Source organism: Hylobates moloch, unplaced genomic scaffold (genome assembly GCF_009828535.3).
Source record: "Hylobates moloch isolate HMO894 unplaced genomic scaffold, HMol_V3 SCAFFOLD_1, whole genome shotgun sequence".
NCBI lineage: Eukaryota > Metazoa > Chordata > Mammalia > Primates > Hylobatidae > Hylobates > Hylobates moloch.
The window spans coordinates 29444621-29461532 of record NW_026652276.1 but is presented as its reverse complement, the minus strand read 5'-3'; positions in this window follow the sequence as shown (position 1 = coordinate 29461532).

The following is a 16912-nucleotide window of genomic DNA, read 5'->3' as shown; positions in this document are numbered from 1 at the left end:
TTTCTTTGCTGCAGTTCTCCAATTTTTTGGCATCTACCCTTATCAAGCCTCTCCTTGTCTCTGAAAAATCTGTCATGAGGTCCAAGACATCTGGAAGATTCTCTTCTTGGTCCTGGCCCCAAGTAAATCACAATTTTCTACATTCCAGGGTTATACACTTCAGAGAATATTTCATGTTCTAAAACATTTAATACTGCAATTCACCAGGGGAGAGGGCCCAGAAGAAAAGCTGCTAGAATTATTAAATCTCACAAAGCAATATAAGATAATTTTTTAAAGTCAGAAGTTAAACTGATTATATTTGATAAGAGAGAAAACACTAATAATAAATGATGTGTGGAGGTATTTATGTATTTTCTTCAGAAGGATAGTTATTAATTTATGTTGATAGACTGATACATGTTTTCCCTTTTGACTTGTCATAAAGGTCCATAGGACTAGAAAAACAAACACTGGTTGGCATATCTTTTCTCTGATGTTGTATTAGTCTGTTTTCACACTGCTATAAATAACTGCCCAAGACTGGGTAATTTATAAAGGAAAGAGGTTTAATTGACTCACAGTTCTACAGGGCTGGGAAGACCTCAGGAAACTTACAATCATGGTGGAAGGGAAAACGAACACATCCTGCTTCACATGGCAGCAGCAGAGAGAAGTGCAGAGTAAAGGCAGGGAAAAGACCCTTATAAAACCATCAGATCTCGTGAGAACTCACACACTGTCACGAGAACAGCATAGAGGTAACTGTCCCCATGATTCAATTACCTCCCACCAGGTCCTCCCATGACATCTGGGGATTGTGGGAACTACAATTCAAGATGAGATTTGGGTGGAGACACAGCTAAACCACATCAGATGTCATAGATTATCATTTAGGAAATCCATCCATGACTATAGTTTGATTCACATTCAGCTTTGAATATTTAAATTGCTAATACAACAAATATCTTAGTAATGTGCTACTCTATCAAAGCAATATGGCAGTGAAAGATACAAATATCCCAAAACCTGAAAATACTTTTATTAACAGAGGGAAAGGCCAGGCTGGGCAATATTTTGAATATGAGGTAAGAATATCTACATTTACAAAAATAATTTTAGTAAGGAAAAAAGTCTAAAGCTATATAAAATTAAAGACTTTTTTGCTCAATTAACGAGCTATAATTGGGACCATTTATTAAACAATTTTTAAGTAATACTTTCTCAAATACCAAGTCTATTTAAAATCATTGTACTAATAGTAGGTAATGCCATTTTATGTACTGATCATTTCTGGTGTTCTATGATGAGCCTAACTTACTTTTAAGATAAACCCAATTTATAAACAATTGATATTGCTTTGTGTAATTGTGGCACGAAGAAACCTTCCACTAGATCCTTTTTTGTAATATTTATTTACATTGTATAAAGTATTGCCATTAACAAACTTGTGACTTTTATGTATATTTTTAAGAAAATTACATTATCAGGTTTTATTACAATGTAAGTTATTAATAGTTATAGTAATACATGCATACTGACTTCACATTCTTTCTATGTAGTCATTTTGGGTAAACACTGATAGAGAAAGAAAAATGTTCCTTGTCTAATCAAATACTGGAAGAAAAGAAAACAATTGCAATAATTTATTGTTTATTAGAATGGGAGAGTAGGAGAGATCTGCTTTATGGAGTTTAATGTGACTTTGCTAAATGTATACTTTTAGGCAAATAGAATTACTAATTGTCTGACTGTGTTTACTTTTCATTCCATTTAGTAACTTCCAAACACATTGGAGAAGATGTTATGTATGATACTGAAAATATGGTAATTGTAGATGTTTTCTGTCTCTCCAGTATTCTTTTCAGGATAATGTCATGTTTTTTGCATCATGACTCTCACAGAATATTACTTAAAGAGAGTGAATCAACGTCAGTATTTACCACTAAAAAGTAAATAAATAAAATAAAATAAAATGATTTATGTCTTAACATGACTACATTTAAGAATAACCTTATCTCTTTGTATTTGCTGTGAGATGCTAGTAACATATATGTACTTATATGTAATAGATACAATTTTACCCAATATTTTGCCATAAAATGGAAAAATTACTTTCTACTTTCTTCTAATTAATTGGCATTCATTCCAAAGCCTTCTGCCAGTTTGGTATGGCACTGACATTTTAAAAATCCCAAAGTAAATATTTCTCGAGGTAATATGACCTCTTCTCATTACTCTTTCACACACTTACCTCCTGAAGTATTTATGTTTTTGAAATAAAATAATTATGTTACATTATATTTTTAAATGAGGAAGAAAGTAAACATAAGTATTTTAAAATAAGTATTTAAAATGAGTACCTTTTAAAAAATGTATTGAGTACAGAATTTCATTACAGTATGTGAAAGCCAGAAAATATCAACGATACCAAAGTGTTAATTACAAAGCCAATCAAGAGACAGACTATAAAGGTATTATATTTTAAAATAACAAGAAAAAGTAGATGTTTCAGGTCATTAAAACCTTTCATACATGTATGCAAAGGTATTATAAATTCAAATTTATGACTAGAAAGGGTCTTCCTGATAAAACTCACCTACTTGTTTTCTAAAGATGGTTGAAATGAATAGTGGAAATTTACTGCTAATGTAAAATTAGCACTTTTATTTTTTTAACCACATAACTAAAATCAACATAGCTAGCAAGATAAAAATAATTTCAAATATTTAAATAGGAACTGTGGCTCTATCTGCCTTTCAGTAGATAATGACTAATTGTCCTAGCTAAATCTATACCTTCAAGATAGGAAGGCACAGATACTGCAGATACTGAGGCTGGTACTCATTCCAGTGGCCTTCACTGTACATTAATCAAAAATGTTTGCTATGCAAATCTTGTCATACAAAGCAATTATGGTTGTTCCTAAACTGACCTCATGTTTATTTATTACTTCAGCATTTTACTCCCAAATCTTGTATGAACTTTTCAAATACAAACAATTTTTATGTTACTTTTTAAAGGTACAAAATACAGCTATTTTTAATTTATTTGTGCCTAGTATAAATGAAGAAGCTGTGTAACTCTCTCAATCTGCAATGCAGTGCTTAGTGAGTCTGAATAATATTCCAGTGACTGTTCATGCAAACTATTTTCACCCCAGGGTCTTTGTTAGGATGAAGAGGCCCTTCTAATAGCTTGAGGCCATGACACCCTGTTTGGTCTTACTCTGCAACATTAGCTGATAACTAATGGAGACTGTCAGCTACAGTACACTAAGCAGGAAAAAAAAGTATTTTTGTAGCAGGATAGTGAAAGTAAAATATACCAAAAAATTCATTGCTAACCATTTACATATTTTCTCAACTTTACCTGCCCTCGCCAAGTGCAACTCATCAACAAAAAAGTGCATTCATCAAGAGAAATAGTTCAGGAGCATAAATCCACAGTCATTAATAGCAATAATGCTCTTTAACTGTCTAATATTATATTGCCACAGGAATTCCCACTTTCTGATTTCTGGTTGAGCAACAGTGGCATCCAGTGGCCAGATAATTGTTTTCACGATTAAAGTGTCCTCAGAAGTTCGGACTAACACTAAATGCTTCAGATATATTTAGCCTAAGCAAAGGAATTTAACTAGGAAAAGCAAATCAAAAGCCTCTGTTTCCAAAGCAACCCTGGATCAAATCTAGGTCATGAGATTTGGTCCTGATGACTACTGGCAATCTCTCCAACACCCCTTAATAACTTCAATTTACAGTACCTGTTAACCGTCTATTGTGTATATTCATGTGGAATATCAATAGACACAGCAAATGGTTAACAGATACCCTAAATTCATATATTTATATTCATAATATATGAATATACATATTCATATATATACATTTTTCCCCTGAAGATTGGACTCAAGTTTTCTTACAAGAGCTCTAATATAGGCACATTAAGTACTGATTCTACACTACTAATCCTGTCCTACAGAGCAGAGTGAGAAAGTGCAATGATAAAATGGTTCCCAGCATCATAGAGTTTACAACTGAAGTAATCTGATTAATTTGTCCACGTCACCTGTAAAGAAAACTTGTCACCAATAGTGGCTACTTTTAACCTAACACAGAATAGCAGTATAAAAACCTTCTAAGATGTATGCCATCTTCTTTATTCTTTATTTCAACTTCAGTTTTAGGAAGTAATGCAAGCTTAAGACATAATGTAAAAGGCTACAAAGCAGAAAATTCAAAATAGAAATTCACTCCATGGCACTATGTTTTTAAAAACACTGCACAAATCACTCAGGATGGGGGTGCTGCTTCTGTGCCTTTCATGTACAATGGAACCCTATGCCAGGCAACAAAGAACTAAGTGATCAGCTAAATAAACAGGCACTTCCCTTGTAGTCTCTCTTGAAGGGAAAGTGGTTGTTATTAAGTATGCACTGTGTTAAATAGGGCAATTCAATTGGAGAGAGCTTTATGGTAAAGAATTAAAACAAAAACAACACAAGTTTCTCAACTATTTAGAAATAGAACATATTTTCAAGAGTGTCTTGATAACAGGTTGTATGTGGGCTGTCAGCTTGCTTTGTCCTATTAAAGCAATCATGATTCAGCACTCTTGGAAGAAAAACTGGGATATAAAAATCCTCAGTAAATATTTTCAAAACATGAGAAACACATTTGTTACACAGGAACAAATTCTGCTGTCTTTTTGTGAAAGAGCAAGAGGAAAGAGACTATGGTTAAAATTATGAGTCTGGATGTTCCTTTTTTGTTTCATCCAAACAGCACAGCAAAAGGCCTTGATGTATAATTTGTTTCCCTGCACTCTCTGGTTACTAGAGAGGATCTACAATGGATACAGTGTTGATATTGGATTTATTTTCAGGATTTAAGAGATGATGTCAGAACAAGTGGCATAGCCACATGGGCCAACAAGTGGGTTGTGAAGTCAGCTTGTCCTCATAGCACCTATTGTCACTTTGTTTACAATACAATGGGTTGCCTATTTCAGGAACAGGAATATGTGTTTCTGTGTATGTATATTTATTTGTTGTTTCATTGGTATAGGACATATTTCCCACATAGTAAGAATTACTTAGTGAAGGATGAATGAATACACATGGTGTACACACTCATATTTACAGTCTACACACTCATATTTATATGGTGTACACACATATATGTTTATATATATGAGTATGTATACCATTTGTGTACACCATATAAATATATGTGTGTAGACTGTAAATATATTTATGTGGTGTACACAAATGGTATACACACTCATATATATAAATATATATGTGTGTACACCATATAAATATGAGTGTATACCTTGTGCAGAGGAAACAATATTATTTAGTACTCCTTTGTACTGCCACATTATCATTCATTTAAAGAATAACAGATAGGGCTGGGTGCGGTGGCTCGCACCTGTAATCTCAGCACTTTGGGAGGCCGAGGTGGGCGGATCACCTGAGGTCAGGAGTTCGAGACCAGCCTGGACAACATGGCAAAAACCTGTCTCTATTAAAAATACAAAAAAACTAGTGGGGCGTGGTGATGTGCGCCTGTAGTCCCAGCTACTCGGGAGGCTGAGGGATGACAAGTGCTGGAACCCAGGGGGTGGAGGTTGCAGTGAGCCGAGATTGTGCCACTGCACTCCAGCCTGGGCAACAGAGAGAGACTCCGTCTCAATAAAAAAAAAAAAAAAAAACTGATAAACAACAGGGAGATGGCCTTATGTTAAAGGATGTCTCAAAAGTTTAGTGTTATAAACTGATAGTCTCTGATAGTATCTTTTTGAGGGGTTATTTCTGAGAATAATTATAAATTTTTTTGTTATTAACAGGAGAGGTAACGGGGATTCTTTTTATTTGTGGTAGTATGGCATTTGCCACTGTGGAAGTTGTCTTCAGCCCAGGGATATTACATTATATTCCAAAAATGTTTCATCCTAATGAACGAGGTCTTGGATTTAAGACAATGTCTTGATGCAACTAGAAACCAGATTGTCAAGGAATTTGCTTATTTCTTAACCTGATATCCAATATTAAACATTAGGCAGGTATATTACTGTGTGTATGTCACTCACACAAACACATAGATGAATGGATAGGTAGATTGAGTGATATACGGACGATATATTAGTATTTTCAGGCTGCAATAACAAAACACCTTAAACTGGGTAGCTTATAAACAACAGAAGTTAATTTCTCATAGTTGTGGAGACTGGGAAGTTCAAGATTAAGGCACTGACAGATTCAGCCAGATTCTGGTGAAGGTCCACTTTCTGGCTTATAAATGGCACCTTCCTGTTATAACCTCTCATGATAGAAGGGGCAAGGCAGCTCTCTGGGGCTTTCATAAGAACACTAATTCCATTCATGAAGGCCACATAACCTAATTATTTCCCAAAAGCCCCATCTCCTAATACCATAATGTAGACGATTAGGTTTCAGCATACGAATTTGGGGGAGACACAAACATTTAGACCAAGAGAGATAGATAGATAGTCTCTGTTGTCAAAGATTGACACCAGAAATTACAGAGCTGGGAAACGTCTCATCTAAAACATAAATAGGGCATTTTACAATCACACTACGGATTATCATCCCTTTTAGACATGAAGAAATCAAAAATAGGTGTGCTTCAGTGATGGCAGCTAGCAAGGGCTGACTTGAACTTAAGTCTTTAGATAACAAGACAAATGTTCTTTATACTGTATCACACAGGCTTGTGCTCTTCAGTATTCTAATTACTCAATTTCATGGCTCTCTACAGCTATTTTTCAATCTCAAGCCCTCAGATGGGTTCCTAAGCAACAAAACCAGAACAACTTTCCTGAAGTAGGGGTAAGGGAGGAATCAATTTTGCCTGCCAAAGTCAACTATAAAAGACGTAAAGGCTCTTACCTACAGATATACAACACAATCATTAAGAGACGGAGGTGAGATTGTTTATATACCTTCCTAAACAAATCTTTAAGAAGTCTGTTGCCCAAATGTATACATAACATGTACTATATCTACAGCCAGTACAGCTATACCTTGACTAACAGGTCTATGTGGGTAGAAAATATGATCAACGTATAGTTTGTCTTGATCCATATCCCAGTTAGGATGGACTTGACACACAATTTTTTTGACTTTGTAGAGCTTGCAAGGCCCAAGTAATAGCTTTGTATGTTAAAACATCACTTGTATCAGCAGAATCTGTATATTTACTTTTTCAAATAAATAATCACATGGATTTTAATGAAACCATACCACCATAATTTTGTGACCATGATATTATAATGCATTGTTACTACTGATCATTTTTCTTGGGGAGCTGCTATGCTAGGTGCTTTGCTAAACTGTCCCATAGGACAGACATGATAAGATGAACAACTAAAGTATTGCACCATTATGGACACCTATGATTTCCAATGGATGACTATGACATAGAAATGCTGTGTAATGCCTAATTAACTCAGTTGGTTTATGTAAGGCTTTCATAAAATCAAGACTATGATTCTGCCAAATACAAATTATTGAAAGCTTATGTGCAACAATTACCACAGTCATCAAGATCAGTCCTTCATTTCTTATAAAAGACACCTTTCTCATGGCTTGACATCTCCCAAATTAAAAAGGCTGGCCTTAAGCAAGATGTGAAACCTGGTTCAATAAATGTTATCTCAAAAATAATAATTAAAAGAGTGAACAGACAACCTGAAAAATGGAAGAAAAATATTTGCAAACTATGAATCTGACAGGGGACAGATACCCAGAATTTACAAGGAACTCAAACAACTCAATAAAAAAAAAAAAGAAAAAAAAACATAAAAAACTTGGGCAAAGGACATGAATAGCCATTTTTCAAAATAAGATACACAAATGACCAACAGTATATATGAAAAATACTCAATATCACTAATCATCAGAGAAATACAAGTTAAAACCACAATGAGATATCATCTTACACCAGTCTGAATGGCTATTATTAAAAAGTCAAAAAAATAACAGATGTTGGTGAGTATAGAGAAGAAAGGGAACTCTTATACACTCTTTCCTGGAATGCAAATTAATACAACCTCTATGGAAAACAGTATGGATGTTTTTCAAAGAACTAAACATAGGACTGTCATTCAATCCAGCAATCCCATTACTGAGTATCTACCCAAAGGAAAATAAATCATTATATCAAAAATACATCTGTGCTTGTATGTTTATTGAAGCACTACTTAAAATAGCAAAGACATGCAATTAATCAAAGTGTCTATCAATGGATGATCAGCTAAAGAAAATGTGATATGTGTATATATACACAGTGGAATACTATTCAGCCATAAAGAAGAATGAAGTCATGTCTTTTGCAGCAACATTGGTGGACTTAGAGGCAATTATCTTAAGTGAAACAACTCAGAATCAGAAAGTCAAATACCGCATGTTCTCACTTAGAAGGGGGTGCTAAATAATGTATATACATGGACATAGAGTGTGGAAAAATTGACATTGACGACTTGGGAGGGTAGGACGGTGGGAAGGAAGTTAGGGATAAGAAATTGTATAATGGGTACAATGTAGACTATTCAGGTAGTGATTACACTAAAAGCCCAAATTTCATCACTATACAATATACTCATGTAATCAAACTGCACTTGTACCCCTTACATTTATATAAATAAAAAATAAAATTTTGGTACCTAGAAAGATATAATAAAGGGATATAGTCTTTTGATCAAAAAAAAATTATCTCCACCCTGATGTGGAAGCAGCCATGAGAAAAGAGATTTGGAGAAGACCTTCTTTTGGATGTCAACTACAACGAAATTACTTATTTTCACAACATGTAAATATGTTCATTGCTTGATTTTTTTGGTTGAAAACATAGTAAGCTAAATTCATAACATTGGCAGTGTTTCTGTATATAAACAGCTTAAGACTGAAATGACTTTGCATAACTAAACACATTATATAACAGCTCTTCTGAGTTGCCTGTTTGAAAGGGAAACAGCCATATGAACCTTTTTGTGGTTCTAGGTGTTGCTGTCTTCCTAAATAGTAGCAACAGATGTGGCCCTTTGGCTCATGAGAGCTGGGATGTAATGAATCTGGAGAGGTAGGATGGAGAGGAATTTTGCATACTCAGCAAGCGTGCACCCGGAAAATCGGTGCCTGACCTTAAGCTTTGCACAATGTGAATTATAAATGCTGTCTTGATTTTCGCTGTTTCACAACTACAAGCCATCTAAAAATGCCCAAAGAGGATACTTTCTTTAATGTCTTTGAATAACCACTTAATTAAGTGAAAATTAAGTTATTCAAATTGTTGAAACATTTTCAATTATCTTACTCTATGCATTTATACCTTACTTTACAAATAGAAGAAGTTTATCATCATTTAGAGCTACAATATCTTCAGTTCATTACTATCAAGAGAAGATTTTATGTCTTGCCTTAAGTTATGTTGAACTGGAAGAAAGGTCTCCCTTATTCTACTAAAAGTGATCTTACCAAACTGCTTCTCAATCCTCTGCTCCAAAGCTACCCCAACCCACATCAAATGCCCTCAAATCAACCAAACAACTCACCCAATATCCTGTACACAAAACAAAGCTATCTCAACCCTTATTAAATGGCTCTAAACTAACCAACCAATCCACTCTATATCCACATGCACAAAACAAAGCTACCGTAATATACATCAAATGTCCTGAAACGAATCAACCAACCAACTCAATAACCCCCTCTCCACTCCTCAAAGCAACTAAAATACTACCTGGAATGAACAAAACAAAGAACCAGATGATCTCCCAAGAGTAAAAGTGAATCAAGAGCTGAGAATGACTGATAGAATAGCTATTTTAAATTTAATATTTTATAATCAACAGGAAAAATAAATTGGTCACAAAATCAAAGTGTAAGTCTTTACAATCTGAATTTCCTTTATTTAGTTTGATTTTTATCACACATAGTCATTAATATGAAATTTACCTAATTTCTTATTAATTGGCTGGTAAGAAACCTGAAAACTCCATTATGTCTGATTTATTATTGATCTACATAAAGTACCAGGAAGCTTAAGATTTCCTGTATATCAATTTCTATAATCTATAAAATACAGATAGGCTCAGAATGAATGTTAACATTTATAATTTTTGCTTCCTTCTTGAGCAAAAGAGATACAACATAAAATATAGAGGTTATAATGGAAAAACATTTATAAGAAATATATTTTACTCATTACTTGATAAGTTTTATTTCTAAAGTATCTTCCAATCTTATTGTCAACAAATGTTTGAAGTCTATTTTTAAAAATGCAATAATAGGGACTGCTTGAATCTATCTCTTTCCCATTTAACCACCATACAAAAATCCTGTGACACCTCATCCAAACCAACTAAGTAAATTATCTTGAAGAATCTAAAATATAATAAATTTGTGATTCAAAGCAAAAGCATTATTCACTATTCTTAGATGATTTGTTAGTGAAATGTTCTAATTTTTGACATATGAAATATGAAAAACACTAGCTAAAATATGAAAAACGAGTGAAATTAATAAATGAAATTTATTTCCAAACTGAAGCACACTTACAAAATATGCACACTATTGCATGTGTTCTCACATTACACAAGGTCAACACTGCCAGAAGCTTGTACTTTATCTGCTTAAAATACAGTATTTATGAGTAAAACCTCTGGGAATGACCAGTGAAATGTTTCCTCTTTGCCAGACAAAGGCAAGATATGCTTTTAAAAACTCAACAATAGACATTTACTTTGCTAACCATCAACGTGTTACATTTTATTTTTTTGCCTTTTCCCTTTCCTTTTTTCCTTTGCTTATTAAAAAAAAAAAAAACGCTTACCTGTGTCTGTGTAAAAACAAATATTTAAACATTGGTATACTCCAGTGATGCTTCTAAAACGAATATAGTAGAATGATAATAGAATCACCAGCAGCAATAACAAGACCTTGGTCATTTTCCTTTTTCTTTGAAACTGTTACCTTGGATGTTGAATCCCTCCATAATTTCTGATACTTTTAGAGGTGGGAATGGTGGCATATCAAGGATAAATTAAATTTCATCATTTTGGCTTTAACACGTACACTATAAACGTGACAGCTTGGTGCACTGTAGCTGACAGTTCCCATTAACTAGGAGCTAATGTTGCAGAGTCATTCCGAACACAGAGTCACGGCTTCTGGCTACAGGAAGGTCCCCTTCACACTAGGATTCTCACACCCCCTTGGGAACAAAAAAGCTATAAATATTTTCTGCTAGTTCCCTCCTCAAAGCTATATAATGAATATTTACACATTGGGATCTTTTTTTCTACTCTTGGAAAAGCACTTCCAATTGACAGATTTTATTGGTCTGAGCAGGTGACTCAAGCCAGTCCTTTTTGCCTTCACAGTAAAGAAGCATACAGGAGGAGTTACGCTTCAGTTCTTGAATCACTGGTAAAACAATGGGTAAAAGAATAGGAAACTTTTTCTGAACTTTTAAAAAAATTAATTGATAAAATACGCAAGTACCAGGAAAATCTGCCAAAACATGAAAAAAAAAAAACCAAAACGTTAAGAAGTGGATGTGGCTTAAGGAATATTTTGAATGAGACTTCAACAACAAAATAAATGCTAAATTGACTTGCTGGAAATTTTAGGTCCTAGAGACCATTGAAAGAAACATAAGTCAATTTTTGGAATATATTTACGTTTAAGTAACAAAGTTATTTTAGTATCAGTTGTTGGCCACTGTGAGTTCGTATGTATGTGTGTGTGGATGGACAGGAGAGGCAGATGGTACAGAGAACTTGTCACTGTTTGGTTACAAAGTGCTCACATGATATTGAGGTAACTCACAAATCACAAATTCCCCAGAAGAGGCCACAGAACAGAGATTAGGAACAGAGATACAAGGCCGGGCGCGGTGGCTCACGCCTGTAATGCCAGCACTTTGGGAGGCCGAGGCGGGCGGATCATGAGGTCAGGAGATCGAGACCATCCTGGCTAACACGGTGAAACCCCGTCTCTAATAAAAATACAAAAAATTAGCTGGGCGTGGTCGCCTGTAGTCCCAGCTACTCGGTAGGCTGAGGCAGGAGAATGGCGTGAACCCGGGAGGCAGAGCTTGCAGTGAGTCGAAATCACGCCACTGCACTCCAGCCTGGGTGACAGAGCAAGACTCCGTCTCAAAAAAATAAAAAAGAACAGAGATACAAGAGCCAGACTGCCTAGGGCCAGTCCTTGTACTGCTACTGATTAGGTGCACAATCTGGACTAAGTTAACTTCTCTGTACCTCAGTGTCCTCCTCTGCAAAATGAGTGGAATAATGGTATCCAGTTGTGTCTGAGAACTAAATAAATATTTGTAAAATGCTTTAAATAGAGCAAATATTAAAATAATAACATATTTAATCATGGCTTTGGGAGACATACACAGGCATGATAAATAAAAGTCTAGCCTCTGCCCTCATGGAGTTCCTTGCCTACACAGGAGAAGACAGATTAGTAATTTAAAAAAAAATCAAAAATGTGGATAATTGCAATGTCCAGGCTATGCATAAGGTGCCCTGGTACACAAAGCAGAGATGTACCCAACTAAATTAAGCTGATGGAGATGCCGTGTGTTCAAAAAGATTTCATGGAGAAGGTCAAGCTTTAATACAAGACTTGCAGGATAACTTGAGTTCCTAGATAATGATAGGGGGCTGGTTTGAGGATTTAAAGTAGAAGGACCAGCACGTGCCATAGCCATGTGTGGCATGTTGAAGTCTTGGAAAAGAGTTGGTATGAGTGGGCTATAAAGTACCCTGGACAGCATAAGGATGGAAAGGCCGACTGGCACCTTATTAGGAAGCTTGGACTTGATCATGTAGGATGAGGGTGAATTTAAAGGTTTATAAACCAGGGGTATTATGGTAATGTTTACATTTCTAAAAACATTACAGGAGCAGCAGAGCTAAGAATGGACTAGAGGTGAGTAAGATAGAAATCTAGAGCTCAGTTGTTGTTATCATAGTCAAGGATAATGACATAATCAAGGGAAGTAAAAAGAGATGAAAGAAAATTGTTTGGAGTTAGTAAATAATTCCAATCTTAATTTGTGTTCAAGATCCAATCCAGGCATCATCCTTTCCAAGAATCTTCCTTAAAATTTCAGATTGGTCTAAATGTTCTCTTTCTGTACAGGATTCTATAGCACCTTTAATTGTATCATCTGTCACACTGTATTGCAATTTTATGTTTATATCTGTATCTCTTTTTTCACTGGCTCATTTATTCATTTAACAAACATTTTAAAAGCCATTCTCCATGCAACACACCAGTTAAATGTTGGGAATCCCCAGAGAACAGTATCATTATGATCCTTGTTCTTCCAGAACATTTGGTCTAACAGGAAAAAAACAGATCCTCGACAAATGCTTGTTAAATTGATGAGATAGATTTGAGGATCACAAATACAGGGGTTGTTGAAATTTTGAACATGGATAAAACCTTTCTAGTAAGTAAATGTAAAAAGAAACATGCTGAGTGAGGCTGGGAAACCCCAATATTTAAGAGGTGAACAAACTCAGGAAAAGGAAAGTGTAAAGGAAAGCTGGATCCACTGGAAGAAACAACATAAAATTACTTTTTTTTTTTTTTTGAGACGGAGTCTCACTCTGTTACCAGGCTGGAGTGCAGTGGCACGATCTCAGCTAACTGCAACCTCCGACTCCCTGGTTCAAGCGATTCTCCAGCCTCAGCCGCCCGAGTAACTAGGATTACAGGCATGCGCCACCATGCCCAGCTACTTTTTATTTTTTTATCTTTAGTAGAGACGGGGTTTCACCATGTTGGCCAGGATGGTCTCCATCTCCTGACCTTGTGGTCTGCCCACCTCGGACTCCCAAAGTGCTGGGATTACCGGCATGAGCCACTGCACCTGGACAAAATTACTTTTTTAACCATCAGATATTATCTGCAAAACTTTGTTACTCAATAATCATGTTTTCAACCATTATGATACTTTTTGTTATTCGGACTCCCTTTCAAAATTTGCACTAATAATGCCCCAAGCATTCATAGTTAGTATTAGTCTTATTTCAATTAATGCTTATGCATGATTCTACTTATATGAGGTACATAAAATAGTGAAATTCATAAAAGCAGAGAGTAGAATGGTGGTTTCCAGGGTGTATGGGGAGGGAGAAATGCGGAGTTGCTAATCAACAGGCTTAAAGTCTCAGTTATGCAAGATGAGTAAGTTCTTGAGATCTTCTGTACAGCACTGTGTTTTCAGCTAATGCTGTATTGTACATTTAAACATCTGTTAAAGGGATGGATCTGTGGGAAGTGTTGGCAACACAATTAAAAAAATAAAAATAAATAAGATTTTTTTTAATTCAAGGAATTAGAGCTTCAATAAGTGAATAATTTCGTGTCAAATGCTGCAGAGAGGTCAGTGAAGGTTAAGCCTTAAGAATAACAATTAGGCCGGGCGCGGTGGCTCACGCTTGTAATCCCAGCACTTTGGGAGGCCGAGGCGGGCGGATCACGAGGTCAGGAGATCGAGACCACGGTGAAACCCCGTCTCTACTAAAAATACAAAAAATTAGCCGGGTGTGGTGGCGGGCGCCTGTAGTCCCAGCTACTCGGAGAGGCTGAGGCAGGAGAATGGCATGAACCCGGGAGGTGGAGCTTGCAGTGAGCCGAGACTGCGCCACTGCACTCCAGCCTGGGCGACAGAGCAAGACTCCGTCTCAAAAAAAAAAAAAAAAAAAAAAAAAGAATAACAATTAGATCTGGTGTGGTAAGCAAAATTTGGTCCACATAACCTTCATTTACCCCTGGCATTACTTGCATGATATGTTAAGTTATGTAAGGGATATAATTAAGAGTATACCCAATGACTTTATCTTGGATTACCTGTGTGAGCCTATTCTAATCACATTACCCCTGCGAAGCAGAGATCTTTCTTCAGTTGGAGGCAGAAAGAGCAGCAGAGATTCCAAGCAAAGGATTCAATGTTCTATATTGTTGTTGGCATGAGATAAAAGGAGACAGTGTCAAAAAATCAGGGACCTGGGTCCTACAATAAGGAGCTGAATTCTTCCAGTAACCTGAATGAACTTGGAAGTAGAATCTTCTGCAGAGCTTCCAGATAAGAACCTGGTCCAGTTGACTCCTTGATTTCAGCAGAGGACACAGTTGAGCTGTGTTGTGTGTGGACTTCTGAACCACACAATTATAAGATGATAAATTTGTGTTGTTTTAAGCCACTAAGTTTGTGATAATTGTTTAGGACAGCAATAGGAAACTAATATACTTGCCAATTACAAGTCAGTTGTGGGGTGATGCTGAGAGTAACTTCAGCAGTGTACTGAAGTCCAGAAGCAAACTTGAGTTAAGGAGGATGGGAGAAGTGGAAGTAGAGGAGCATTTCCCTTTCATATTCCCCCTGCCTTTTTTTTTTTACATGTTTCCATTGTTGTTCACGTAGTTTTTGTGAGATGATTTATAAAGGTAATTTGTTGAATTTTACTCCTTTTCTACCCTAAAATATAACTTAATCCAATAAGCTTAAAATCATTTGCATGTTTGATAAATATTTCCCCAGTCTCCCTCTAGACAACTAATAAAAGAAAGAATCAAATTGACGAGGCTCAAGATACAGGTAAAAATGTATTGCATTTAATGTATGCTTGCTAAATATCAAAAAGTTCCAAGAGATCTCTTCAAAGTCCCTTCCCACACTCAATATAGGAAAACACACAATTGGAAGAACACTTGATGTTGCACTGTGAAACAGATTTTTTAAATCTTGAATACCCAGTCTTTCCTTTTTTCAAAATTATACGTAAATAAAAATTGTAATGGATACTTTAAGGAAAACACAAAAAATACATAATGACTAAAAATTAACTGTCCAAATTAGAAGAAAGACACTAATACTGAAACATGTTTCATGCCTACATAAATAATATTAATACATACATATGAACGTGTATATGTATACAATGTTATATATGTATGGATGGATATAATTATTTGGTAAAAATATGCAAACCATGTTCCAGAAAATGTTTTTGATCTGTATTCAGGGGATTTGATAGAATGCAAATTTAATAGACATTTATTTCATTACTACTATGTGTGAAGCTCTACTAAGCACTTGGGTTGATATAAAAATAAATAAAATTCTTGCACTCCCAAAATCTGTATTTTAGATAAAAACTAAAATGAATTTTTTAAAATATATGCACAGGAATATCACATGGGATTCATGTCACAAATCAAATTCATCCCGTGTTTATTAAGATGACCCCTGAAAGAGTAGAACCGATATTTCTAGCTCTTTTCCATGCAGAAATGGGTCATGTATTTCTGTTTCATGTGACTGAACATATTACAAACCCTTCTACTGTGGATTCAACTGAACCCAACACATCTGCTATAGGCTAGGTGCTGTGTTCTACCCTCAGGTTTAAAAGAGTTATAAGACAAGAGCTTGCTCTCAAGGATCTGAGTCTTAAATATAAACTTCACTATGTGCCAGTCTTATAAACCAACTGATACTTTGCCACTTTCCATAAAATCTTTATATGTCTTTGTTTTTGTATTTTCTGTTTTTCTCACAAATGTATCCTAATAATTACACCCACATGATATATAGCTTGGAAGATTTTTGTCATCATTATATCAATTTATTACATAAAGTGTGCTTCAAAATGTATTGTAAATTCTTTTAAGATATGAATTCGTCCTGGTTTATGTTTATATCTACGCCTCCTTCAATAATTCGGAAATAGAATTGTCTCTGGGATGTATTCAGAGCTGTGATATTATGATATTAAAAACACATAAGGTCTAGAAACTGGCATATTATTTGCACCTATTCGATGTACTTTATGAGATATTTTTCTCATATGTGTGTGGTTATGTAATTTAATTCAA